This window comes from Diabrotica undecimpunctata, chromosome 1, assembly GCF_040954645.1.
Source record: "Diabrotica undecimpunctata isolate CICGRU chromosome 1, icDiaUnde3, whole genome shotgun sequence".
Lineage (NCBI taxonomy): Eukaryota > Metazoa > Arthropoda > Insecta > Coleoptera > Chrysomelidae > Diabrotica > Diabrotica undecimpunctata.
Genome location: NC_092803.1, coordinates 34,847,870 through 34,874,924, shown reverse-complemented (window position 1 = coordinate 34,874,924; position 27,055 = coordinate 34,847,870). Strand labels below are relative to the sequence as shown.

The 27,055-nt window shown below is 32.9% G+C and overlaps 1 protein-coding gene across 2 annotated transcripts in view; it reads right to left on the bottom strand.

Moving 5' to 3' along the window:
• LOC140438503 (uncharacterized) overlaps window positions 1–22,974 on the bottom strand; it is a 146,043-nt gene extending 123,069 nt beyond the window's left edge. Inside the window, exon 1 of one of the 2 annotated variants that reach the window (XM_072528172.1) lies at window positions 22,840–22,974. The gene's annotated coding sequence lies outside the window, so the exon portion shown is untranslated. The remainder of the gene's footprint in view (window positions 1–22,839) is intronic. The other variant, XM_072528164.1, reaches the window with a different exon arrangement.
• Window positions 22,975–27,055: the final 4,081 nt, after the last annotated feature.

Here is a 27,055-nt window from a genome sequence, read left to right as displayed (position 1 = left end):
CATTATGGTGGAATTCTACAGGGTGATTAATAACGATGTGATATGGCAAACATACAATTTTTTTAATGATACACCCTATATATTTTTGAAAAATTTGTATTCTTCTCATAATTTTTGTTCTTATAGTATTGAGTTTTGCATTACTATACAGAGTGTGTGACTTGTCTTTATTGTTAAAAATGAATTTTTCTGTAGAAGAGTTAACAGATATGGTCTGGGTATTAGGAGAAAGTTCGAGAAATTGCTTACTTGCATCCAGAATATATCACGAGCGATCTCCTGAACGGAGGAAGTCAAAAGCAAAAGCTTTTGAAAAATTAATGGATCGTTTTGTTCGCACTGGGTCAGTTGTATATGAAAAGAATGAGAGAACCAAACTGTTCTAAATGAAGAAAAGGAATATGATGTACTGATAGCTACTACTGAAGATCCCCACATCAGCGCTCGTGAAAGTTCACATAACATTAATCAAACTTCGGCGGCAAAAATCCTTCGTAAACATAAACTGCATCCTTACCGCATACAGTTATGTCATGAATTGCCAGTCGATGATTATCAACGCAGATTAGCTTTTTATCATTGATCTCAGCAGCAAGTGCAGAGACCGATTTTTTTTTCGATTATTTGCTTTTGGGAGATGAGGTTACATTTTACAAAAATGGAACGGTGAATCGGCATAATTTTCATTACTATGAATCAAGCAATCCCTATTTTGTTAACACTAATAGTTGAACTAGGTAGTCTATAAATGTTTGGGGTGGTATTGTTGGCGAATATGTGATAAGCCCACATTTTTTTGACGGTCGTGTGAATGGTACCATATATCTGGATTTTCTAAATAATCATTTGCCAATACTACTGCAGAATCGACTGCTTATTATTCAACAACGAATGTGGCTTTTACACGACGGTGCTCCAGATCACCACACTGCTCCTATTCACAAACATCTAAATAATAACTTTCCTGAGAGGTGGATAGGCAGAGGAGGACCAACTGTTTGGGCACCGAGATCACCGGAATTCTCCAAACTTGATTATTTCATGTGGGGCTATATAAAAAACCTTGTATACCAAAAGCTTCCAACAACGCCAGATGATATGAAAAATATAATAACAGAAGCTTTTAATAAAATTGACTTACAAATGCTGCTCGGTCATTTGAATATTGGTTACAAACTTGTATAGACGATGAAGGTGGACATTTTGAACATTTACTTTAGACTTATTTCCTTAATATCACATTAATTGTTACATTCATTACATATTATTGTGGTTTATATTTTTTGTAAGTTACTTTTTTAATTAAAAATAATTTTGTTATATTATCACTCAATACTAAATACTTATTTCTACTTACAAAAATTGAATGTATTCCCGAAACTTAAATAAAACTAAAAATATCTCGGAAACTAATGAGTTTAGGTCTAGAGAATGATATTATAAAAATGAAAGAGTATCATAAATACAATATTTCTAAAAAATAGAGTACAGGGTGATCCATTTAAAAAAATTGAGAAAATTGTAATTTCGTTTTTTGATTAATCCTGTCTACAAATTTAAGTTATTGATTTGAATTAAACTTAATTTAAAAACTACAATATACTGTTTACTTTATTATATTAAATTAAAACATTGTTTATGCGTTACTTCTTTTACATGGTGTTGATTTCATAGGGATTTCGAAATAAAAATGGTCATAACTTGTTAAATACTCTGTACAGTAATGCAAAGTCCAATATTATAAGAATGAGAAGTATGAAAGGAATATAAACATGAAAAAATATATAGGCGTTCCATTTAAAACATTGTATGTTTGCTATACAACGTAGGCGTAGTTATTAATCACCGTGTAGAATTCCACATATTTTCCAAGTATGGTCAATACCATTGCCTACATTTTTTCAAAATTAGTTTTTTTAATATCTTGTACCACAATGGAATTATCGACCGATGTTCCACTAAAAACTCACCCTGTATAATAATTTCTAATATTAGCTTAAGAACTAATAAATACCTATTATAAATTTAAAAATAAAATATAATAACCAAAAAAAAATAGAAAACTCAAACAAAAATGTTTTAACCTAAGTTTTATCTGCACACTTTAGTTATAGAAAAATATATTATTTTTGTTTAAAGCATGAAATGTTCAATCTATGAAAAACTAATACTTATTTAAATGTTCCATAGTAAAATTTCGGCGCCTGTCACTCAAAACATTTTTATAATTCGAAACGCTTTTGTCAACGTTTACACTGGTTATCGGTGCATACTTATACTTTGCCACTACATCCGGATACATATTTATATCTTCAACGTGTTCTCCATGAAAAATTGAAATATTTTCTTTATCTTTTGAAATCCTTGGTTTTTTGTTAATACATCTTTGAGTTTTGTTAATACTCTCTGACCAATTTTTCCAGGGATACCTTCGATCTTTTTTCAAACTGTTGATTTTTTACTGGTTTACTTAATAGAATAGACCTTATACATCCTGTCCATCTTTTATCGATTTGTTATCTTGAATATCTTGAAGTTCAAATACGAACCTTTAAAAATTTTCGATATATTTGGAGTAGTATAAAGCTCCCTTTGCTATCATATAAACACTGATGCTATCAGATGATAAGATTTGATGCTGTTTGATCATATATGGTGCAACGTCGGAAAGCATTAATATTATTTAATTGGTGGACACAGCCTCGGAAAGATTAAAATTTGTTAAAGCTTCATTGACAAATCTTGGAACTAGATTGTTATGTGTTGATTCCAGTTCTTTTGAGCACACTAAACAAGCCTTCGTCAAGATTTCTTTGTGTACCATTGCACTGCAATAATTTGAGATACGGTATTGCCTTTTGAGGTAGCGGTTCTCTTCATCATTTCAGTAGAAATTTTATGCTACAAAAGAGAGCGCTCAGATATTTATGTAAGGTCAAATTTGATACATCATGCATGCCTCTGTTCCGGAAACATGGTATCTTGACACTTCCTTGCATGTATATCCTTGAATTAGGGTGCTTAACTTTTAAAAAACATAAAGAGGATATTCGGACAGATTCTCCTTACAACACTCGTCTAAATTATGTTATTCCATTTCCAATTTCCTCTTAAAATCATTTATTTAAACTGGTAAGAAAGTGTTTAATCACCTACCTTTCGATATAAAATCCTCAAGCAATATTTTTGTATTCCAAAGAGCAATCAAGAATTATAGTTTATTCGTCTTACGGGTTTGGACCGTGTCATTTGTGAGTGACCCAAAAGTGGGTTCATCTCGACGTTTCACTACAATTGTATGTAGCTTCTTCAGGAGAACAAAAAAAGAAAAAGAAACAAAAGACAGGAAGATGGGTAGTTAGCAACGGTAACTCAGTTACCTCTCGACGCGTTAGTGTTCTGAGCTGTTGGACGTGAATCCCTGTCCTGGCATTTGGTTTTCACCTCTGGCTGCGTTGAGTAGTTGAGTTACTGTGACCAAATGCCCATCTTGGTAGTTAGTATTCGCCTCTGGTTGCGTTGAGTAACTGAGTTACCGTTGCTAACTACCCATCTTCCTGTCTTTTGTTTCTTTTTCTTTTTTTGTTCTCCTGAAGAAGCTACATACAATTGTAGCGAAACGTCAAGATGAACCCACTTTTGGGTCACTCACAAATGACACGGTCCAAACCCGGAAGACGAATAAACTATAATTCTGACTCTGGCCGTGGAAGCCTACGATTTCAGCAATCAAGAAGTTTTTATTATCTAAATGTTACTATAGTATAGAGGAATTTTTTGAGGACAGTTGCGCTAATTGATATATACCTAGATATTTTTTTTTTAATTATGGATAATTAGTAATTTAATGTATCTTGTACCTTGTTTGTACTATAACATGTTGTGTTTTAAATGTAAACTCATTTTAAAAACAATAAATTTCTGTCTCTCTCTCTCTCTCTCTGCATAGATCAAAATTAAATTTCTACTCTTCGCTATATCGCGAAGTTGATTGTAAGGATTCTGCAATTATTTGTTACTTACATCATTTGTAAACCTTTTTACTACAGTCGTCTGAGACGAAAATGCCACTAAACCTCTAAAAATCATACGAGTAAACTAAACTTTGCTGAGAATGTCAATTTTAGGACCCCAAAATATGCAAAAATGTTACCACACCTATTTCCCTCCACACCTAAAAAAATATTTCAAATAAAAAATGGAGCTGAGATAATTTTAAATAAAAATATTTATTAGCATTTTTTATGTAGAATGAACCGTTCTCTCAGAAACAACGCTTGAAGCGACCGGCGATTTTAAATGTCAGTTACGCGCGAAATCAATTTTAAATGAAATTTGTATCGAATCGACGCAACAGTAAAAATTCGATATCTTCTAATCAAAGTGTACTATCAACAAAAATCAAAATGCGTTTTAAAAATGAAGAGTGCAGCTTTCGTATGCAATTTATGTATTTTGCCGCAAATTAGGTCAGTTTTTATAAAGGTGTTGCACGATTTTTTATTATTTTCATGAGATAAATAAAATTTATTATTCTCATTGTCCTGTCACTATAATATTTAAATCTAAATTATTAAAGCTTAATCTTTAAATACTATAGCATGAAATCTCGGTTTTTAGTTTTGGTAAGAAATGTGAGGCATTTGAAATATTATAAAAACGCTGAATTTAAACTTTTCCATTACAAACGATCTAAAAAGCTTAAAACTGCTTCTTTTCAATTACGTAAGTACATGTTTCGAAACTACACAACTTGCTACTGCTACAAACTCCACCCAATACCGTCTTCGTGGAGTGGAGATACCTCATATTTGTTTCCAAAACTAAAAATCGAAATAGTATGTTATATTTGTTGAAGATTGAGCTATAAGAATGGAAATTCCACTACGACCGGTCAATGAAACTCTGACAAATTTTATTGATCTCATAAGAATAGCAAAAAATGGCAACAATCGCACAACCTGTATTTATTTAACACCTTAGTTTTCAAACGCATTTTGATTTTTGTCGATAGGACACTTAATCAAAAGATATCGAATTTCGACCGTGGATTTGATGCATATTTTATTTAAAATTGTTTTCGCGCGTTTAACTCTCATTCAAAATCGCCGGTCGCTTCAAGTGTTGTTTCTTTTTATTTAAATATTTTTTTCTAGGGCGCACAGATTCTTGGTAAATCGATTTTTTCTGTTTCTGCCCTTCCCCTCTCCCTGCCATCATATCTACCACCTCCTTCAAGATGCTCCTGACTTTTTCTCTCTTTTTAATTTCTTTTTTTCTTGTTTTGTATATTAGTGATACTCCAAGCATATTTTGTTTCAATGCTGCTTTTGTTTTTTCTAGTTTTTTTTAATAAATCTCATAGTAAGTGGCATGATTTCTAATCCACAGCTACATATACATACCGGTAATATACAAGAATAATTTACTCTTTAAACTTATAGAAATAGAGCTGTTTTTCAGGATCTATATCAGTTTACCGAAAGTGGTCCATTTTTTTGTGTAAGTAGTTTTTTTTTAATTTAGCATCCTCATTTGCTTTTCCTAGTTTGATGACATAGTGTTCGTTTTCTAAGATATGATTTCGTATTGTCATATTTATCTGTTCTTAGCTTATTATTTTTGTTTTATTATGGTTTATTTTTGAACCTACCATTCATTTAGTTGTGCTAACAATTCCAACAGTTATGAATAGTCCAAGGACATGCAGATGAAGATCAATTAAAAAATAAACAGAAAAAATAGACAAAAATGAAAACATTAAGTGAAATTTCCACCAAATGAAAATTAGACTACTGGAGAGGAACAAAAACAAAATAAATAAATAAAAGAGCAGATAGTTCCAAATGTAGAGAACAGACGCTTAGTTTCCGAAAGTCTAGAAAAAAGTGGTCAAACTGTAAAAATACACTAAATAGAACGTTCCTGTTTTACCACTTGAATCATCGAATTCGTCTCTAGCCTAATACAGTTTTAATAAATTACGGCCAAAAAGTGTAATGGCTTTAGTTGATTATATTTTCATTATATTGGCCTTTTTCGGGAGGTTTCAATTATAAGAAAATCGATTTAAATTGAAATATTACATTAGATAAGCGGTTGATAACGTTAAAAACTTTTGGAAACTATATTTTAGAGCCAGGATATGGATGATGACCCCACTTACTTCTATAAAAAAATAATATTATAAATTACGAGTACAAAATAATAAAGATCGAAGCTTACAAAATTACCAGTACTACTCTACGTTGCCAATGCTCAAAATGTAGAACTTCATAGTCTCGCAAATGAAAAAACAAATATTCTTTTAAGGGTTCAAAACCATTCTGCCACTGATTAAAGTTGATTTACACAGAAATGGTGTATTTGGTAGAACGCTGAGTTAAAATATAAATTTCTGACTCAGTCAACCCCTCCGGATGGATGCAAGAAGCACAATTCTCGGAGTACATTAAACATTTTGTTAGTCAGTCATGTCAGATGCTCGAAGGAACATCCAGTCTATTATTAAACAATTATAACTTACATCTTTGGATAGAGGCATTTACTTATTTAAAAGATAATGGTGTGTGTGTTTTCTCATTGCCCCCGCACTGTAGTCAAAAAATACAGCCCTTCTGGATAAGAAACCATCCGGACGCTACAATGTCAATTTACGATATCCCTATCTATCTATCTATATAAGGATTTTTACAGCTGTCGCCGCCTTCCTTCTTTCAGCCAACTTTTCCAGTCCTTTCTGTTCTGCCATTCTCCATCTCTAAGGTCTCGTCTTTCCATGGCCTCGTCCACTTCATCCCTCCATGATCTTCGGGGTCTACCTCTTTTCCTCCTTCCTATTGGGCTCCAATCTAAAATCTTTGCTATCCACCTTGTATGATGTGTTCTTCTCACATGTCCATACCAAATTAAACGTTTTTCTTTGATGTAGCTGAGTATGTCTTGTTCTACTGCCATTCTTCGTTTTATCTCCTCATTTCTGATGCGATCCATTTTTGTCACTCTGCAGCTTCTTCTCATGAACTCCATACATAGGTCATTATACGGCGTACCAAGGTGTTATAAATTCTCTTCTTTGTATTTCTGGTAATCTGTCTATCCCACAGTACCCCGTTCATTTGTTTAATACTTGTCTGTGCTAATCTGCTGGTTATCTCTTGCTCGGTGGTTCCATTTTTTAAGAGTATGAATTCTAAATATTTGAATTTGTCAGTGCAGTTAATTTCCCTATTATCGTCCATTTCCAAGTTTCTCACTGGTTCTTGCTCTGTTGTTAAATATTCGGTCTTTTCTAAATTTATTTCCAGTCCATTTTTTGTGTATTCCTTTTTTATTTTTTGGAGCATATAGCACAGATCTTCTTCATCTTGAGCCGTTACCAGTTGGTCATCTGCAAAGCTTAATGTGTACAAGAAGTTGTCCATGATTGTTATTCCCATCCCTTCACATTTCCTTTTCCATGGTTTTAATATTTGTTTGAGGAATATCTTGAGCAGTGTCGGAGATGTAGAGCATCCCTGCAATAAGCCTTTTGTGGTCTTAAATTCGTTGGAGTATTTATTGCCGGTTTTAACTCTTACGATATCTCAGGTATCGTAAATACAGCACTTCCTTTGGTAGTTAGTCAGATAAATGTTAATAATGGGTTTAAAGTATCAGGAATACTTCCGTTCAATAGATTTCTAAACCAGAACCGAATAATACGGTGGAAATTGAACAAAAACTCGTTGAAATACCAATTGTGAAATCTGACAAATATCTAATATCCCCGCTGGAGATCCTTAGACCGCTGCCTCAAGCTTCCCAAAGAAAGGAAATAGGAAAAAAAATCAACAGCTATATTGACTGATACACCAATCAAAGACGCTCTGGAAGAGAAAAAAGTTGCTGCAAAAAGAAAACGTGAAGTGAAAGAAAATAAAACAAATAAAAATAAGATGAAATAAAAAATAAAAAGAGAAGAAACAACCTATGAGGAGTGGGATAGTGCTAATACTAGCGGCGAAGAAGATGCAGACTGGACAGAAATTAATCCTGACAATTTCGAGGAGCTTGTGAGAGACCCTAGAAAAGACGATTTTGTTTTAGTGAATTTGGTGGACAATGAAAATACCCAGTCAGAAAGAAAATATTTCATTGCAAAGTTTGTTGCTCCTGGGGACAATAACCAGGAATGAAAGATGTTATCTTTGCGTAAGCGTGAAAAATGCGTTGGAAGCTTCATATTTCCTCCTATGGAAGACAGATATGTTATAAATTTGAACGACATTAAAACAATCTTACCGCTTCGTTTATTTTCTGGGGGAACTAAAAGACTTCAGTCAATGTATAAATTTGCAATAAATATGTCTTTGTTAAATGTAGAATTTTAAAATTATTTTTACATACATAGTTTTTTATTTCCCAAGCCTGTGCCAATCTCCCCCTAAGCCTGTGCCAATCTCCCCCTAAGCCTGTGCCAGCCAACCCCAAAAACTGGGTAGGGTAGGCACTTAATGCGTAGTTAAATTTGTGTCTACATTTTTAAATAACATTTATTGAGTTCTCTTTTATACTTGAGTAAAGTACAGAAATGATATCAATTAATATTGAAAAAAATACTTAAAAATAGATTGCAAAAAATGCCAAAGAAAATGAGAATTATTTAAAAAGTGTGCCAACCATCGCCGGTCTCCCCTACTGTTGTTAACTTAAAATCACTTCTTGTGAGCATTCCTGGATTATTTTGTTTATGTTATGTGTTAAGTGTTATGTTGTTTCCTTCCTTCAATTTTGTAAAATTCCTTATTTATAAATGACAATGAATACTCATTTTTTGTTAAGATCTTTCTAAAGCAGGTGTTTTCTTCCTGATCCAATTAAAAAACATTTCTGAATAAATTTTGGGGTTATGTGAAAAAATTTAAATTCAGAAGTGGGTCTGAAACCCACTGAAACTGAAAGTGAAAGTAGGCCTTTGTTTTATCCAGAGCTTTGCTATTTAACTTTTTTTCATTGGCCTTTTAGTTTTACCGGAAATCGTGATAACCCGTTTTTCCCCTTAAAAACAAACCCAAATCCATTTCCCAACCTCAGATCGCCTGTAAATTATTTTTCCTTTAATTTTTGTCATATTGTCTTTCTTTTGAGTTATCCCTAATTGCGATATATTCAATGGCACTGTATTTTTGTTTATTCTCCTGCATTAATTCATAGATCCCATCACCGCTGTGGCCAGTTAATACGAAAGTAATTATTATTTAAAAAACGCAATGACACAAAATGTGGTCATAAATCTGAAAATTTGTGGAAAAATATCAAATTACCTGAGGGTAAGGGCCGAAAATTTTAGCTTAATTGTCAAATGCCCGATAGAGAGCATAAAACCAGGGGCAAACGGCAGAATAAAGTCGACCGTCGCCTGCTCTTTGCACTTTAGGGAAAATGATTTTCTTTAGGAACATCTGTGACCCTCGTTAACATATTATGTCTTTAAAACTATAAATATATTATTAGTTTTTTCATTTTTTATTAAAGCTTTTAAACTTATGTAACAAACAACTTGGAAGGAGCCCCAACAAGTGATCAGAAATGGGATCAATAAATAAAAAATCACAAAATGAATAAACATGTAAGACAAAATAAATATTAAATACATTCATAGATTATTGTAACGAAAAGGGAGGATTCAATATCTAGGATATCAATGAATATTGTAAAAAAATGGGTGAGAGAACTGAAAATGTCTAAAAAATAAAAAAATCCAAAGCTTACAGTACTTATATTCATCATTCAATGATTTAAATTTTATGTTTTGTATGAAGCCACAATATTTGTTGTGATTATGATGAAACTCACATTTTTAACTAACTAATATTTGACGTTTAGATTTCCACTCCGGAAATCGTTCTCAAAAAAAGTTTTTTTTTTACAAATTATTTAGAAATATGTATAACCAAAAATTTTGTTATTGTTTATGATCTTTGGTTATACACATTTCTAAATAATTTGTACATATATTTTTTACACTATGCTCAGAGTATCAGTAATGAACTAAAATTAAATTTACTTGTATTTACTTGACAATAATTATTATAATAAATGTTTTAAAGTGACCTCACCTGCGCGAACACATGTATGTATACGACGAATCTAATTGTTAGTAATGCAATAGATAACTAAATTATGTCGAATAGTTTCTGCAGCATCAAAAATTCGTTCCCGTAATTTAGCTTCTGTTTCAACTTTATCTCTTTTATCATAAACTAACGATTTCAGATGCCAAAAAATTCGGGACTTCGTGGTGATCACAGAATGTGTCTATTTCTATCAATCCAACGACGAGGATCAGTGGTATCAAGATGATTTTTAACAGCGTTCGAAAATGGATTGCCCTGTATATTTGAAAATATTTTTAGAGTATGGTCCTATTACAATTTAGTTTAACTAAATTGCACTAGTCAGTAAATGACTGAAAAGTTTTGCATTAACCACAGATATACGAAGAGAAATGTTCTTCATTCCGTCTGGAGGTCTGCCTGAAGAGTTAAATATTTCGAAACACGTGTCACAGAATGACAGGTTTGACGGAATGTGAATATTCCTTGTCACATATATATATATATATATATATATATATATATATACAAAGTAACAAGAAGTCCAGAGACCTCTCTCTGATACTAAATTAGGTGAACCGCAAATTCAAAGCCTCTTACTAGAGACTTTTAACGACGCTAGAAGTATCCTTTTACTTCAACATGCATCCACGACTCACCTTTGAAAATTACTATCCTTTTCGCTCTTTACGTAGAGAAAGACGTTTAAATGAAAGTAAAAAATTTGCATTTCATTTCAATCGGAACTCCACCATTGCTCTACACGTGTTTCGAGTTATTCAACTCATCATCAGGAGCACTTGTAGAAGTTCAACTGAAATAAAATGCAGTCTAGTCTTTGGTTATTATAACCAAAATAACAGCCAGGTACGCTAGCAGCGACATCTATACGAAGTAACAAGAAGTCCACAGACCTCTCTCTGATAGTAAAATCTCTACGTAAAGAGCGAAAAAGATAGTAATTTTCAAAGGTGAGTCGTGGATGCATGTTGAAGTAAAAGGATACTTCTAGCGTCGTTAAAAGTCTCTAGTAAGAGGCTTTGAATTTGCGGTTCACCTAATTTACTATCAGAGAGAGGTCTCTGGACTTCTTGTTACTTCGTATAAATGTCGCTGCTAGCGTACCTGGCTGTTATTTTGGTTATAATAACCAAATACTAGACTGCATTTCATTTCAGTTGAACTTCCACAAGTGCTCCTGATGATGAGTTGAATAACTCGAAACACGTGTAGAGCAATGGTGGAGTTCCGATTGAAATGAAATGCAATCTTTTACTTTCATATATATATATATATATATATATATATATATATATATATATATATAAGGTATATAATATATATATATATATATATATATATATATATATATATATATATATATATATAATATAATTACACACAGTACCAAAAATATAGTTAAAAATAAACAAAGTGAGTGTAAGGTGTGTATCTATATGTAGGTATTTAAATACAAAGAAAATACTTTCACATAAACCATTAAACTAAGTCAAAATTAGACAAACATGATCAATCCTAAAGTTATTTGTAATTCTACAATTAAAATAAACATACTCATAAAAAAGAAAGGACACGACCATAAAACCAGACTGATTTGACTGCCGAAACAACAAGCCGGAGGGGAAGGATATTAGACGAGATGAGCTGAGAGCTCGCAAATGCTCCCTCGCAATATGACACCTGACCCCACTAAAGGCCAGAAGGGCTTACATAAAGAAGATAATTAAAAAAACCTTCACAAAGCAGCGTTCAAATATGCATCGATAAGGAAAATTAAATAATATATTATGGAATCTTAAAGCATTTATTTACATGTAACTGAAAAATACTAATATTTGCGAGGAAAATAAATCATATATGATAGTTAGTAGAATAAAACAGGTAGGAGAAGGGACAAAAATAAAATATGCTGGAACAAAAACTAAATAGACGAACACCCTGCATATACACTACGCGTCATTAAAAAGAGCTCACCAAGAATTTTATAAGAATGTTTCAATAATTTTAATTCCATGCAATTTATTTTATTGAAACTAAACTCCCACAATGCATAAACACTTTTAGACACCTCCACTGGGTGCCGACAGCTCAATTAAGGGTAATAAGTTCGCAAAATTGATATCAGTTTTACGACTGCGTGTTGTTTGTATGTTGTTTTTCTTGGAATATGTCTGTTCTGTTTTACAAAAATCTTTCATTAGTGTATAGTTGTTCAAAGAGTGAACTTGTGCAATTTCTAAATTTAAAACTATGGCTTAGAGATTTGCTAGACCTGTTCAAATTGTTCCTTTAATTGATAATGGAATGAGTCAAAGAGAAGTGGCCAGACAGCTTGGAGATCAGTTGTTGTATGGTCCAAAAAACATACCAACGATTCATAGAGACTAAATCTCACGAAGGACGACCAGGATCAATCGCGAGAGGAATCATAACGGCCAGAGACGACCGTTCTTTACAACGCACTTCTTTGCTAAATCCATTCTTTACGGTTAGAGCAATCCAAAACCATTTTCAAAAGCTCAAGGGTGTACAATAAGCACTTCTAGAGGAAGAAGAAGGTTGAGGGAATTTGGTCTAAGGGCTCGCTGACCAGCAACAGGACCTTTGTTAACAGCAGCACATCGACAACGCTGATTTAAGTTTGCTTTGGACGATAGAAGACGTCTTTACCAGGATGGTAAAGCAATACCTAGAAACCCTCGGAGTGTCAAAAATGAATTGGCCGACTCAAATCCCAGATTTGAACCCGATTGAACATGTTTGGGACCAACTCAAACGAAGAGTAAGAAACATAATACGTACTCCAATAAATCGTGAGCAGTTTCGGTTGGCGCTCATATAAGAATGGGAAGCTTTTCATCAAGACATCCAGAATTTGATCAATTCAATGCCAAGCCGAATGAGGAGTGTAATTCAAAATAGAGGTGGTAATACAGGGTATTAAAAATCTCGAATTTATTATAATTTTTATACAGAAAACAGAAAAAATTTACAATGTTAATTTTTTAAATTTTCCATTAAAATCATCATTTTGAAAGAAGTTTTTTTTTTGACATTTGTTATTTAAGAAATGATTACATTAGGACATATTCTGAAACATTACACAAGCATTTAATGACAATAAATTTCTTGTAGGGTTCGTAAAATTTAAAAAATTACACAAATTTTAGGTGGCTTCTTTTTAATGACGCGCAGTGTATATACAGGGTGAGTCATGAGGAACTTTACATACTTCTACCATATGTAGAGTCCCTCAGGGAGCATATCATGTGGCCACTAAAAAATGTCAACTCCTCTTCTTTATTAATTAACAGGGTGATTTCAGTGGCGGCTTTTGGGGGTAGGCAGGATAGGCCGGGCCTACCCAATAATTTTAAGAGCTTTAAAATTGAAAAACATATATCCAAAAATTATGTTAATGCATGTAAATAACTTTTAAATGTACTAAATCACTCAATACATTAGCGCCCGTTAAAACAACTATGTTATTATATTAGCACAGAAAGCATCGAATCGTATTCAGGCATTTTAAATATCATTAATAGGCCCGATCGGAACAGGCCGACCCAGCTCACATAAGATCCCCCTACAAAAAGCGTTTGAAGTTAAGCAGCTTGCCGGACAACGATTTATATTGTCGTGTTTATGCTTGCTGTTTAGGCACCAGATGATCGGGCCTACGCCGAACATAGTTGTCACCTGTAACGTAATTATCGAATTGTAATATAAATTTTCTTTTAAATTATGATAAGAAAATATGTAACATAATATATAATTGTAACATATTTCTAAACAAACAACACAATTGCAAACAAGTGCACGGTTGCCCAAATAAACTTTAAAAAATTCGTAAAATTCGAAAAAAAAAATCACATTTGCATGATTTCTATATCGCCTGATTGTATGCAACTTATATATGGCAACACTGTCGCCGAGCATTAGTTCAATTTTCACTGTTATTGTTATTACTAGTTGCACTAGTTGTTTGGCCGATCGAGGTTGATTTTTTAAAAATTTTCTTGGAATAGTGAGATCGTTTTATAATTGATACATAAAAATGAGTTTTTCTGACGCTTTACCGGGTTGCAGTAACAGTAATGTTGATAGTGTGTGTTTGGACATTGTTGTTTCACTATTGGAATCGCCATTATCTAGAAGAACAAAAGTTTAGTTGGTAGGCATTGTAACACGGATGCATCCGGAGGAAAGGCCCCCAGGGGGAATTGCATTCAGATGTACTCCGATTACTCTGAATCCAACACACGCCAGGTACGATTCATCTGGTACGGTCTTTAGAAGATTCCCACTCTCACCCAAAAAAAAATATGTATTACACACACTGGCGGCTACAGAAATTTTTTTGGGGCGGTCATGGATATTGAGGGTGATCACTTTTCTCTGACGCAAGGTCACTTTTAGTCTTACCACCAATAGGATAAGTGGGTTTTCAAATATTTTTAAGGGTGATCATGACCCCATGACCCTGTGACCTCTCCCTCTGGATCCGCCACTGATTACGCATGGCTATATGTAATTTGCTGGCTTGGCCTACCCAAAATTTACCGCACCAGCCGCCACTGGGTGATTTGTGTAATTGACCATTTATTTCATATTACTGTAGTGTTTATACGGCTTATTTGATTTTTTTAATTTTTGCATGATACAGTTCACTACTATCAAGAATTCGACTGGTATTAGCTAAACTAAAAAATTCCAGGACTGGCTTTGGAAAAATTAATTTAGGGATTCGTATTAAATATTACACCCTGTATAAATTTTTTTTAAAATGCAATAAGTGATTTTCAAACTACATAAATAGCCAATGAAAATGACATATGCGACAATGTTGTCGCACTTTTATTAAATTTTTAGTGAACGATCAAATCTTACCAAAAATAGAACAACCATAATGAAGTATCAAATTATAAGGTATTAATTTAAACAAATGTTATAAATTTCAAACATTTTAATTAAAATGAGTTCCCACAACATAATCTAATACGTAGAAAATTTTCAAAGTGACAGAAACATCTTTACTGTCACTTTGTATTATCTCTACGATAGAATCAATTGTTTTTCAATTTTAAATTTTTACTCATAGATCGTATTGGGGCATTATTTTCGATAAATAATAAATTAAATTGATTAAAAAGTCAAACCTCTTGTATGTGTTAGTTTTTGTTGATTGTAAATGATTAAAATTTTATGTCAAATAATAATACATTGCATCAACTGTACTAAATAAAAATAAATCTAAAAAAGTTTAAAATGAAGGTTGGCGTTGACCGTTTGACGTTTCTTGATATTTTATACCCATTTTCATTATTGTATCAATGGAAGGCAATAGTAAACGCGGCAAAAACTCACGAAGAGTTGTAAAAGCCAATGATGATGATGATGATGATTGTCATTATTGTCATTATCAATTGTTATTTATGTGTACAAGAATACATATATCTTCTGTCATATCTACGTTAAGTACATTGTGTTAGTTTTGGTAGAGCTTTTGTTACTTTCGTTCAAAATGCCACATCAGTTTTCGACCACAGAATATGCAGACATAATATTTGTTTATGGATTCTGTAATGGGAATGGTAGGGCTGCTAGTAGAGAATATCGCAGGAGATTTCCTAATCGTCGAACTCCTAGTCATCCAACATTTGGGTCAGTTTTTAATTATTTGCGAGAAAATGGCACTTTTCCTAGTGGAACAACAGAGCGACATGTAGATGAAGCGCAGGAAGATGGCATTATGGACGCCGTTACTATGAACCTTACAATAAGCACTAGACAAGTAAGTCGAGAACTCAATGTTACTCAATCAAAAGTAAGTAGAGTCTTACAAAAAAATAATCTATACCCATATCACATGCAAATGGTTCAGCGACTACATGCTGGAGATGAGATCGATAGGTTGGAATTTTGTAGATGGATTAACAATAATCGACCAACGCTATACAGGACACTATTTACAGATGAAGCCCAATTTACCAGAGACGGGATAAATAATTCACGAAATTCACATGTGTGGGCAGAAGAAAATCCACATGCTATTCGAGAACGTCGTTCTCAGTTAAGGTTTTCGGTTAACGTGTGGATTGGTGTTATAAATAACCAATTAGTAGGTCCTCACTTTTTTGATGGTCCTTTAACAGGGCAGGTCTACTTGAACTTTCTACAAAATATTTTGCCGAATTTGCTTGCCAACGCGAACGTTGCTATCCGAGGGATGTATTTTCAGCATGATAGGGCACCCCCACACTTTTTACTGGCAGTGAGACAACATCTCAATAATGTTTATGGCAACAGGTGGATAGGACGTGCAGGTCCTATTTCGTGGCCTTCAAGATCCTCTGATTTCAATCCCGTTGATTACCATATTTGGGGACGATTGAAGCAACTAGTTTACGCAGTGAATATTAATAACCGACAACAATTAATTGATATAATTATACATTGTTGTAATACTATTAGAAACGATCCCCAGAGTATCCGTAATTCAATACGTCAATTAACAATTCGGCAACAAAAATGTGTACAGGCTGCAGGGTTCCATTTCGAAAATCTATTTTGAATTATTTTTATTTTGTTACCATTATTGTATCTTTTCCAGTTCTAATTTATGGGTTTATCATAACTATGTACATATTTTTAGTTTTTTTTTTAAATTGTTCTTCGTTATTGCTAGTAGTTTCTGTTTTTTGTTGTGCAGTGACTCAGTTTATCATTTCAATTAAAATGTTTGAAATATATAACATTTGTTTAAATTAATTACCTTATTAATTTGATACTTCATTATGGTTGTTCTATTTTTGGTAAGATTTGATCGTTCACTAAAAATTTAATAAAAGTGCGACAACATTGTCGCATATGTCGTTTTCATTGGCTATTTATTTAGTTTGAAAATCACTTATTGCATTTTAAAAAAATATATATACAGGGTGTAATATTTAATACGAATCCCTAAATTAATTTTTCCAATGCCAGTCCTGGAATTTTTTAGTTTAGCTAATACCAGTCGAATGCTTGATAGTAGTGTACTGTATCATGCAAAAATTAAAAAAATCAAATGAGCCGTATAAACACTACAGTAAAATGAAATAAATGGTTAATTACACAAATCACCCTGTCAATTAATAAAGAAGAGGAGTTGACATTTTTTAGTGGCCACATGATATGCTCCCTGAGGGACTCTACATATGGTAGAAGTATGTAAAGTTCCTCATGACTCACCCTGTATAAAAAAAAATGTTACAGTGGACGGCGGTACAGTACACTATCGCGAAGCTTTATACTGTTTTCTATATTTTTAAAATTGATTAAAGTAATATTATTATTTATATTTTAAACACATTATATTTATTCAATTAATTCAATGAATTGTTATCTTTGTCCTAACGCCACCTGTTGACGTATTAACAAAGCCTAAGTTGTTTACTTCTGACAGACCTGTCAAATTGAAAATGTCAGTAAAAGAGTGGGTAGTTGACCGCCGAACGTCTCATGGGTGTTGAGTTGCCGATTAATCAGTTTGCAAAAAGTAGTCGAGGTTCGAGCTTATGTTTGTTTTGTTTACAGTCGATCCAAGATTTTTTGTGACTTGTTTACGCTTTCAACCTGCAGTGTTGGTCGGTGTTAGCAAGTTATATTGAAATAATCGTTTTTTGTAAGAAGACCTTTGTTTCCACTGTCTTTAAGCTACATTTTCATATAATACTCATTTAAAAAAAAATTTAAATTATAACGTTGATACGCCATGTTTTTTTAATTATGTCATGGGCGGGTTAAATGGGGACTGTAAGAGTAGCTCAAGATGGGGACGTCCCCATTTTAACCTATGGAATATTTTAATTCCGATTAAGTAATTATGGCTCCCTATATGACCAGATTTTTTAGATTTTGATTATATATTTTCTTCTTAGGAGTTATTAAAAAGTAAAATGTATCTAACCAAGCCGGTAGCATTGATAAAAGAATATTTTCACCTACCTCTATCCCAAGATATACATTTCCTAACCTCATTGTCGGGATCAAAGTCGTACTTTTTCTCCCTAGGAAGAGAAAGTACTTTTACTCCCTAGGGAGTAAAAGTAAAAGTGACGTCATGGTATGGCATCGATGAAATAACTTATTAACGGGTATACGTAAACTCATCACCAATTACCATAAATACCCTCGTACATAGTACAAACTCATCACCGCCATAAAGGTAAGGATTTTCAAATAGACCTCACGAGATTGGTAAACTCATCACTGGCCTACCTGCACTTCGTGGCAGGTATAGACCATAAACCCCTTGCAAACCGCCAAGATTTGGTAATTTGACAGAATAAATTTAAAATAGATGTATTAAATGCAAATGTAATTTATTGTATAAAAACCAATAAATGTAATTTATTTGTTTTTATTTGAGAATTCTGCAAAATTCGATTGATAGCTACCTAAAACTATACGCCTAGAAAAATTTCTCTTCATTTGTCCTTGTTCCTTTAACGTGGATAGTGAGCTGCTCATTACGTTTTGAGCCAACGCGGACTAAAAATGATGCATATCAATAATTATAAATTTCAATTGCGAAAGACTCTGAAAACTGTTAGATACAAACCAAAGTAGGTATATAAAACATGTATGTTACTTATGCATTATCCATTTCAGGAAAGTGCGGTAATAATAATAAGTGTGAGTCGGTGTAAAATTGAAGATAGTGTTCTATTAAAAACTACCTAAATCATGCTACATGCGACATCTCGTATAGCCGAAAATAATTTTTGGTGATCGACGAGTTAATTTTAGAAATTCGCTATTTTTCATACTTGATAAAATTTCCATGTTTCGTGAACGGTGATAGAGTGAAACAACCTGCATATTTAGAAGTTTAAATCCAAACACAATAAATGTATGTCAATATTGTTCTTTAAAGTTTAAGGAATACTCCGCATTTCTCTTACTATATATTTTTAATAAAAATTCAAAGTGCCAGGATTGGAAAATCAGTTAGTATAAATAACTATTTTCTGTGTACAATTGCAATTTTACTCTTATAATAAGTTTTGTAATACCAGCTGAAGATCCAAATATTTTTTTGGCTTAACCATAAACGGGTCATTTTTTTGAATTCAATCAAGTAATTTTTCAGATGAAACGTAAAAATATGCAAAGAACTTATTAAAATTTTAAAACTAAAGAAGACTTTATTTTATGTAATAAAGTCAAGTTTTCTGGAAATTACCAGTATGTGTTTATATTTCTATAATTATTTTAGTTGCAGAATTGAAACTGCGTCTTGGAAAACAATCACGTAAGCGGCCTTCGAAAACTAAGTCGTCAAGTCATCAGCAACTCCTGCAAAATGAAAGCTCAAGAGAGGCCATCAAAAATCATTCACGAAAAGATTGCAACTTCTTCTTACAAAGAACACATGACAACAACGGACATCTCTTGTATTCGGAAGATTATGAGCAACGATCGTTTCTCTTTTATGTCACCTGTACCTAAGACAATGGGAAAGCGAATCATGCAATCCAACAGATGAATCTAAAGACGGACCGCGACAAATGTTTTGTGTTGGATAACGATTCGCAACAAAATTATATTATTTTTGGCATTCTTGAGAATTTACGATACTTGGCGAAAGCAGAGGCATATTCCTTATTGGAATATGCCTACTATTATCCTACACTCCAAAAATGTTCTTGCAATTATTTACCATCCATAGCTTACCAAACCAAAAACTTGGTTTGGTAATTACTTATAAGAAGGGAGATTCCAACGGCAAGTGGCTGCACCACTTATTTGGCTGGCCATTTTTGGACCCAGAACTAGTCGGCGATTGTTTTGTCAACGATTTCATGCGGATATCCCTAACCTGCCTTCATTTATGAAAATGACCGATTATATGGTAGAGAATTACGTACCTAAGTAATAAGACTCTTTTCCCTCTAACTGTTTTGGGCATCCCGTCTAGCCATATACATTTCACCACAAATCCATGCGAATCCTTTCATTCACATTTTTCAACCATTTTTACCATTCTCATCCCAATATCCTCACTTTTAAATCTACGCTTCTACAGTACTAAACAATGGTGTATATAAAACTGCAGAGTTTACATGTACCTGTACTGTTTTCACTGCATAATGTTTCTTTAAGTAGGCTTTAACCGTTTATAAAAGCCAGGAGACTGTACTTAGCATTTTGATTCATTCTGTCATATTAATAGATTTCTAATTAGTTAATAAGTTGAGGACTATTTCCGATATAAACGGAAACAGCACATACTCATAAATATTTTCATTTTAAAGTCACTATCGAAAATCTATGCAACTGAATTTTCAGATCTCAAAACCGCTTAGATTGGCAGATATGTCGAATAGGCCACACAGTAAAAAAATCGATATTAATATCTATTTTAAAGCAATATGCTTAAAATAATTTCTGAATTTAATAAATAAGCACATTAACAAGAAGTGTAACAGGTAACTGGCAATCTTCCACATTAGAAACAAGCGCCTTGGGGAATACTGGTGATGAGTTTACCTATCTCCAAAGGATGCCGGTGATCAGTTTACTATATCTCGGAGAGTCTAATAATTTTATGGTGGCCATGAGTTTGGGCTATTGGCTTCATAGTGATGAGTTCGTACACGTCCTTATTAACGCCCTATATTATTCTATTATGTAAATATCTATACATTTTAACGTTTATTTATAGAACACCCTGTATTTTGCAAAATGGTAAAAAACAGTAAATTGTTATTTAGATTTAACAATTTTTACCTTAATAATTTGACTTCAATTCATAGATTCATCCGGTTTTCGAATTTATCATTTTAAATTTTATAGCATGCTATGGCCGATTGACAGATTAGTAGTTTCAAAGTGTCTACACATAATATAGATCTACAGAATATAAAATAATATTTAAAAATAAGTGATTCAAGCAAACTTAAAGATATTAATAATATACCTACTACCAAAGAGAAGTACGAAAAACAGTATTTACATTTTAAGTAATGGGCCGAAGGAAAACATATTCGTACTTACTCGGAAAATATTATTTTGGGATATTTTTCGATATTACCAATAACATTAAAAGCCTCTACATTATGGTCCAAATATTCGATTCTACGTACCACGATTGAAATAAAAGAAAATGTGAATATTAAATACCCAAAATTAATTGCTTTTTGCAGTAATTGCGAAAATATGCAGTACGCAGCAATAGGGACCTGTAAACAGAATAGAAAAAACTTACCAAAAATAAAAGAAAAATTGCAAAGAGGTGAAAGCTCATTTCAGTGCAAAGAAAATCGACTAATGTTTGTGAAATGGCAGGACACCAAGGAAGTCCTGATGCTGAGTAATTGTCATGACAATGTTTCTTCTATAAATAAAACCATGAGAGATGGCTCAAAAGTAAATGTGTCCTGCCCAGAAATTATAGCGTGCTACAGGAAAATTATGGGTGGGGTTGATCTAGCGGACCAAATGGTAGGATTGTACAAGTTTGATAGTAAATGGTCGAAAAAAGTATTCCATCGCTTACTTATGATGAGAGTTATAAACTCATATATTATTTATAATAAAAAAAAAATAAGAAAAAAATTCCTCTCATACAATTTTTGGTACCTCTGGCAGAAGAAATGATTGCTGAAGGGCAAAAAATAGCTGCTGTACGACGCGACGTTTATCTAAGAAGGGAAGAGTGTCTATGAAAAGAAAACGATTCGAGAGTGTCTTATTACATCTTCCAAGTTCCAGTTGAAGGAAACACAAGAAGACGATGTAAAAGGTGCACTGATAATAAAACGATAACATGTACAAATACCCTTTGCAAATATGCGACAGTCCTTTATGTAAAAAGTGTTTCGCAGTATATCGCCGTAAACAATATTTTGTATTTTTGAGTAATTTTTTTTTTGTATTTTCGAGTAATTTTTTGTATTTTTGAGTAATAAAGTAATACAAATATGTTAATAATATTTTTATGTAGCACTGTTGGTACACATACGTACCATTACACAAGAATATTGGTACGTATATGTACCACCACCCCCCACCAACACCCTAACATTTTCAATAACATTTTTTGATAAAGCAGGGTATATTTGTGTATATAAAAATAAAAAACCATAAAAATATGTTTTTAAAACGCGTTAAAAAAACCGTCCCGAAAGGGTTAAAAACCTGGAAGCATTCAAGTGTGGTGTTACCGGCGTATTCTGAAAATATCACGGATGGATCGCAAAACAAACGCACAAGTTCTTGAACAACTAGAAAGACACTGCGAAGATTTAAATTCCATAAAAATCGGGAAGTTGGAATACTTGGGGCACCTCATGACAGGTGAAAAATACGAACTATTAAGGAATATAATGCAGGGCAAAATCAAAAGCAGAAGAAGCGTAGAAAGACGTAAAATCTTCAAATGATTGAAATGATTTTCAATCTTCAATTTTTGTTTATTTTAATTACATTGAAATTCATGAGAGGACTTTTTCAAAATCATAATAATACATAGATATATATATATATATATATATATATATATATATATATTTATATATATATATATATGTATATATATATATATATAAATATCTATAATATATATATATATATATATATATATATATATATATATATATATATATAATATATATATTATAGATATTTATATCTATTAGGTAACTAATATAAATATTATTAGAGAAACTCTTACCTTCTAAAAGTCACTTTATCTGCTGCTAAGTTCGCGACCTGGAACTCGGGGTCTCGCCACTGAAACTACCCAATTAGTACTTTTGGGATTTGTATTTCCGCTAAAAAGGAGCGTGTCTACGCGGATCAAGTCACCACGACTGGCGCGATGCTTTCAAACCACCAAAACCACGTGTTCCTCCCTCGATGACAACCGACCGTCCTGTTGGGGGTGGAGAGTGGAGTTGGAACGCGATTTTGGAACCGTTATTCCCCTAAAGTAATATCTTTAACAAGAAAATAAATAAAAAACACGTTTACATAAATGTCTAATATCTGTCTGTACTATCACTGTTTTCGGTAGGATATGTCAAAATGATACTTCTTAAGTGCAGGGTCATCATCTCCCTCGACTTTTATTCCTATATTAGTTCTAGACGATTAATTCTGAGGTTGCTCACGTTTCATGCAAACGGAATCATAACGTTAACGGTGCTTTTAAAAGGTCCAAAATAAGGGTAAACATTTGGCATTCGTTGAAGTAGATAAGAAAAAACAGTCGTAAAAAATGTAGAGATTTTAACATTTAGAAAAATTAAGTAGAATATAACATAAAAACAGTATTTTTATATAAACCGATAGTTCTTGATAAATTTTTTGAATAGAGTCACCCACGAATAGAAACTTTAGACATGTGGGAAAAGAAGTCGATGAAAATAAAACATGAAAAATATGGCAGAGGAAAATCAAGAAATTCAAACTATATTTTTGATATTTCAGTGAATTTATTTTTACATAACTTGTTCGCCACACTGTGACTTTTTCAAATATTAAGATATCTTTTTCTTCTTTCATCATTCCTTGACTGTCCACTTCTGGACAGTCAAGGGACAGTCAAACGCCAAGGGTCAAGGGCCCCTTGGCGTTTCAATTTTAATTTGTCTTTTACTATCTGGTCCTATTATCTTTTCGACTCTTTTTACGTCGTTCAGTCATCAAGATTAGGTTATCAAAACAAGAAAAATTTTGCTGCTTTATTTTTCTAAAAACTTCCAGTTTTGCAAGCACATTAAAAATAATATTGTATGTACTAGTTAATTCAGTTATTGCCTTTTATAATTCATAAATAATAGACCCCAAAAATCCGAGGATTGCTAAAATATTTTAAGATGAAATTTTGTGGTTATAATGACCAATAATTGTAGCGCTTGTTCCCAAGATCTCGGTACTGATGAAAAGCAAATAATAGTATGCCACAGTTGCCGTTTAAGGATAAACAAAAAAATGCTCTAACTTGTCCACATCCTAGATACGGGCAATTATTTTGCAGAAACGTCTACTCATGTACTTTTGCATTAAATGCATCACCTACCGTGATGCATTTAAGAGTGTTCCCATGTTTGTGCGAAGATTTGCTAAGCTGGAAGAAGAAATCACCAGTCTTAAAGAAAACATTAGAGTAATGCAAAATAGCAATTCACAGACAATAGCCAATTCAGTTTTTTATGAAGTACAACAACGTATAAATAGAGCTCAAAATCTTATGATTGATAAAATTCCTGAATTTAACTTTAATGTATTAGCTGATCGCATTAGCTATGACAAATCTTAAGTATGTGGGGTCTTTCGTTTACTTGGCTTACAACAGGAGAAATCCACCATATCACACGTTATCAGAGTTGGCAGTGTCCAGTTACAATCAAACTAGACCAGTCAAAGTTATATGTAATGCTAATACGGTGAAATTGGCACTTAAGTCTAGTAATAAAAATAAACTTCGAAATACTATTTACAGAATCTCTAAGGATCAAACTAAGACGGAGCAAGACGCTTACAGTGCAGCTAAAAAGGAACTAGATAAAGGAAAATCTGTTGGCGATGAAAATCTATGCATTAGATATCGCAGTGATGTTCCTACAGTTTGTGAAGTTAAACAACAAAAAAACTAGTATTCTTCCCATTAACAGTTTTTCATCAAAACGTTGGAAGCATTCTTACAAAAATTTCCGAAATCATGAAAAGTATTTCCTGCTGCTCGTACAATATATTTATTTTAGTGGAGAGTACCTAACTTAAGTGATAACATTACTAATTCTGAGATTAAATATGATGGGCGTAGTATCTACAGATGTATAGATGCCAGAGAACAAGTGCAAGGTTGAGTGGCAGTGGTGTACTAGTATTTGGTAACAACAAGCTAAAATTGCAAACCATTAATTTCCATGAAGATCTTGTTGAACAAATATATATCTTATGTCAACTTAAAGCTAAGTTTGTGGTCGGTGGTGTCTACATACCTCCACAATCGCGAGGTATACAACTGGGATTGTCGAACTGTAGAAAATGTTGTTCTGCAATACTCAGCACAGCATATCTTTCTTTTTGGTGATTACAATCTTCCCAATGCATCATGGGCGAATGATGAGTTTGGTTTAATAGTGCATTGTTATGCAGGTGATCTAGCTGTGAATATTTGTCAAGCCTTTGGTTTTTTAAAATTGTAGTAATCGTAATTTATTTGTGGATTTAGTTTTTTCTAATGTTAGGGAGCTAAACATTTTAAAAGCAAGGGATCCCCTTGTAGATCCTAATATTTATCATGTGGATTATGAATGTTGCTTAAGCCTCGATGTAAAAGAAACAAATAGTAATAAATTGGTTTATGATGAATTGTTTTATGATTTTCGGAATGGAGATTACATAGCGCTTAACAACTTACTTGCTTCCATAGACTGGCAGGTATGTGTGGCTAATGATATTGATGTTGCTACAAAATTATTCTATGAATCTCTTTTTATAGGAATTGCTTACTTTGTGCTATTGAAGAAATATAGAACTTCAACTTTTCCCAAGTGGTTCTCTGCTGATCTTAAAAGACTGACTCTGGAAAAAAAACATGCTCAGTATATTTATATTCTCAGTATATATTCGTTCTGATGATGACTATATTAAATTTTCCCACCTAAGAGCTGAATGTAAACAACTGTCTGAAATTTGCTTCAACAACTATATCAAAAGTATAGATACCGGCCTAAAAAATTATCGAAAATCATTTTGGAAGTACATCAATGATAAACGATCTAGTCATAACCCACCTAACTCCTTATTTGATTAAGTCCAATCTGCAACAAATGGTCAAGACATAGCTAATTTATTTATGAACTTCTTCCAAACTGTGTATTCTCCAAATAATAACAACCTTTACGTACCTATCCGTCCATTAAATAGCAACTCATTTTTTATTAAAAAAGTCTGTACCCTTGTAATGCCGTTTGTTATATTGTTTAATGGATCTCTGGAAACCTCTATGTTTCCTTCTTCATATTGACCTATATTTAAAAATGGTCAGAAAGACAACATTGAAAATTATCGTAACATTTGTATACAATCTGCAATCCCTAAGCTCTTCGACTGTGTTATAACAAAGCAACTTTCTTGGTTATGTAAAGGCTTAATATCTCAATTACAACATGTTTTTTTGAGCAAAAAATTCACTTCCACAAACTTGGTTTGCTATTAATCTGATATATTATCTCAAATGGAAGACCGTAAACAGGTAGATGCAATATACACAGATTTTTCCAAAGCATTTGATCGTGTAGATTACCAAGTACTTTTGGGCAAATTAATTAATGTAGGCTTTCATGTCAGGTTTTTTAAATGGAAATAAAACTATACATCTGGTAGAAGTCAATCTAGGTTGTCATATGTCTGAAAGTATTTCAGTAACATCTATAGTTCTTCAAGGAGGCCACACTTCTCCACCTCTATTTAATATCTTCGTTAACAGTATCACTTCCTGTTTCCTAAATAGCAAATGTCTAATATTGGCGGATGACTTGAAATTTTGGAAAGTTATAAATAACGGGTCATGTGTTGAGGTGAAAGATATGAATTACTCCAAATCATATTGGAAGGTAAAGTTCAGGGCAAAAGATCATTTGAAAGACGCCAGAACTCGTGGCTGAAAGACCTGAGGAGATGGTTTGACCGCTCATCCACAGAAATCTTTCGTGCAGCAGTTTCCAAAGCTTTAATTGCCATTTGGATTGCCAACCTTCGAAAGGAGATGGCGCAATAAGAAGAAGGTAGATAGCTTAAAAGATCAAGCCTTGTTGCAATATGACTTAGACGGACTACAAAATTGGTGCAATCAGAACAAACCCCACTTAAATGTTAAAAATTGTTGTTTTATAAGTTTTTCTCGTAAAGTCAATAGAATTGAAACAAGCTACACT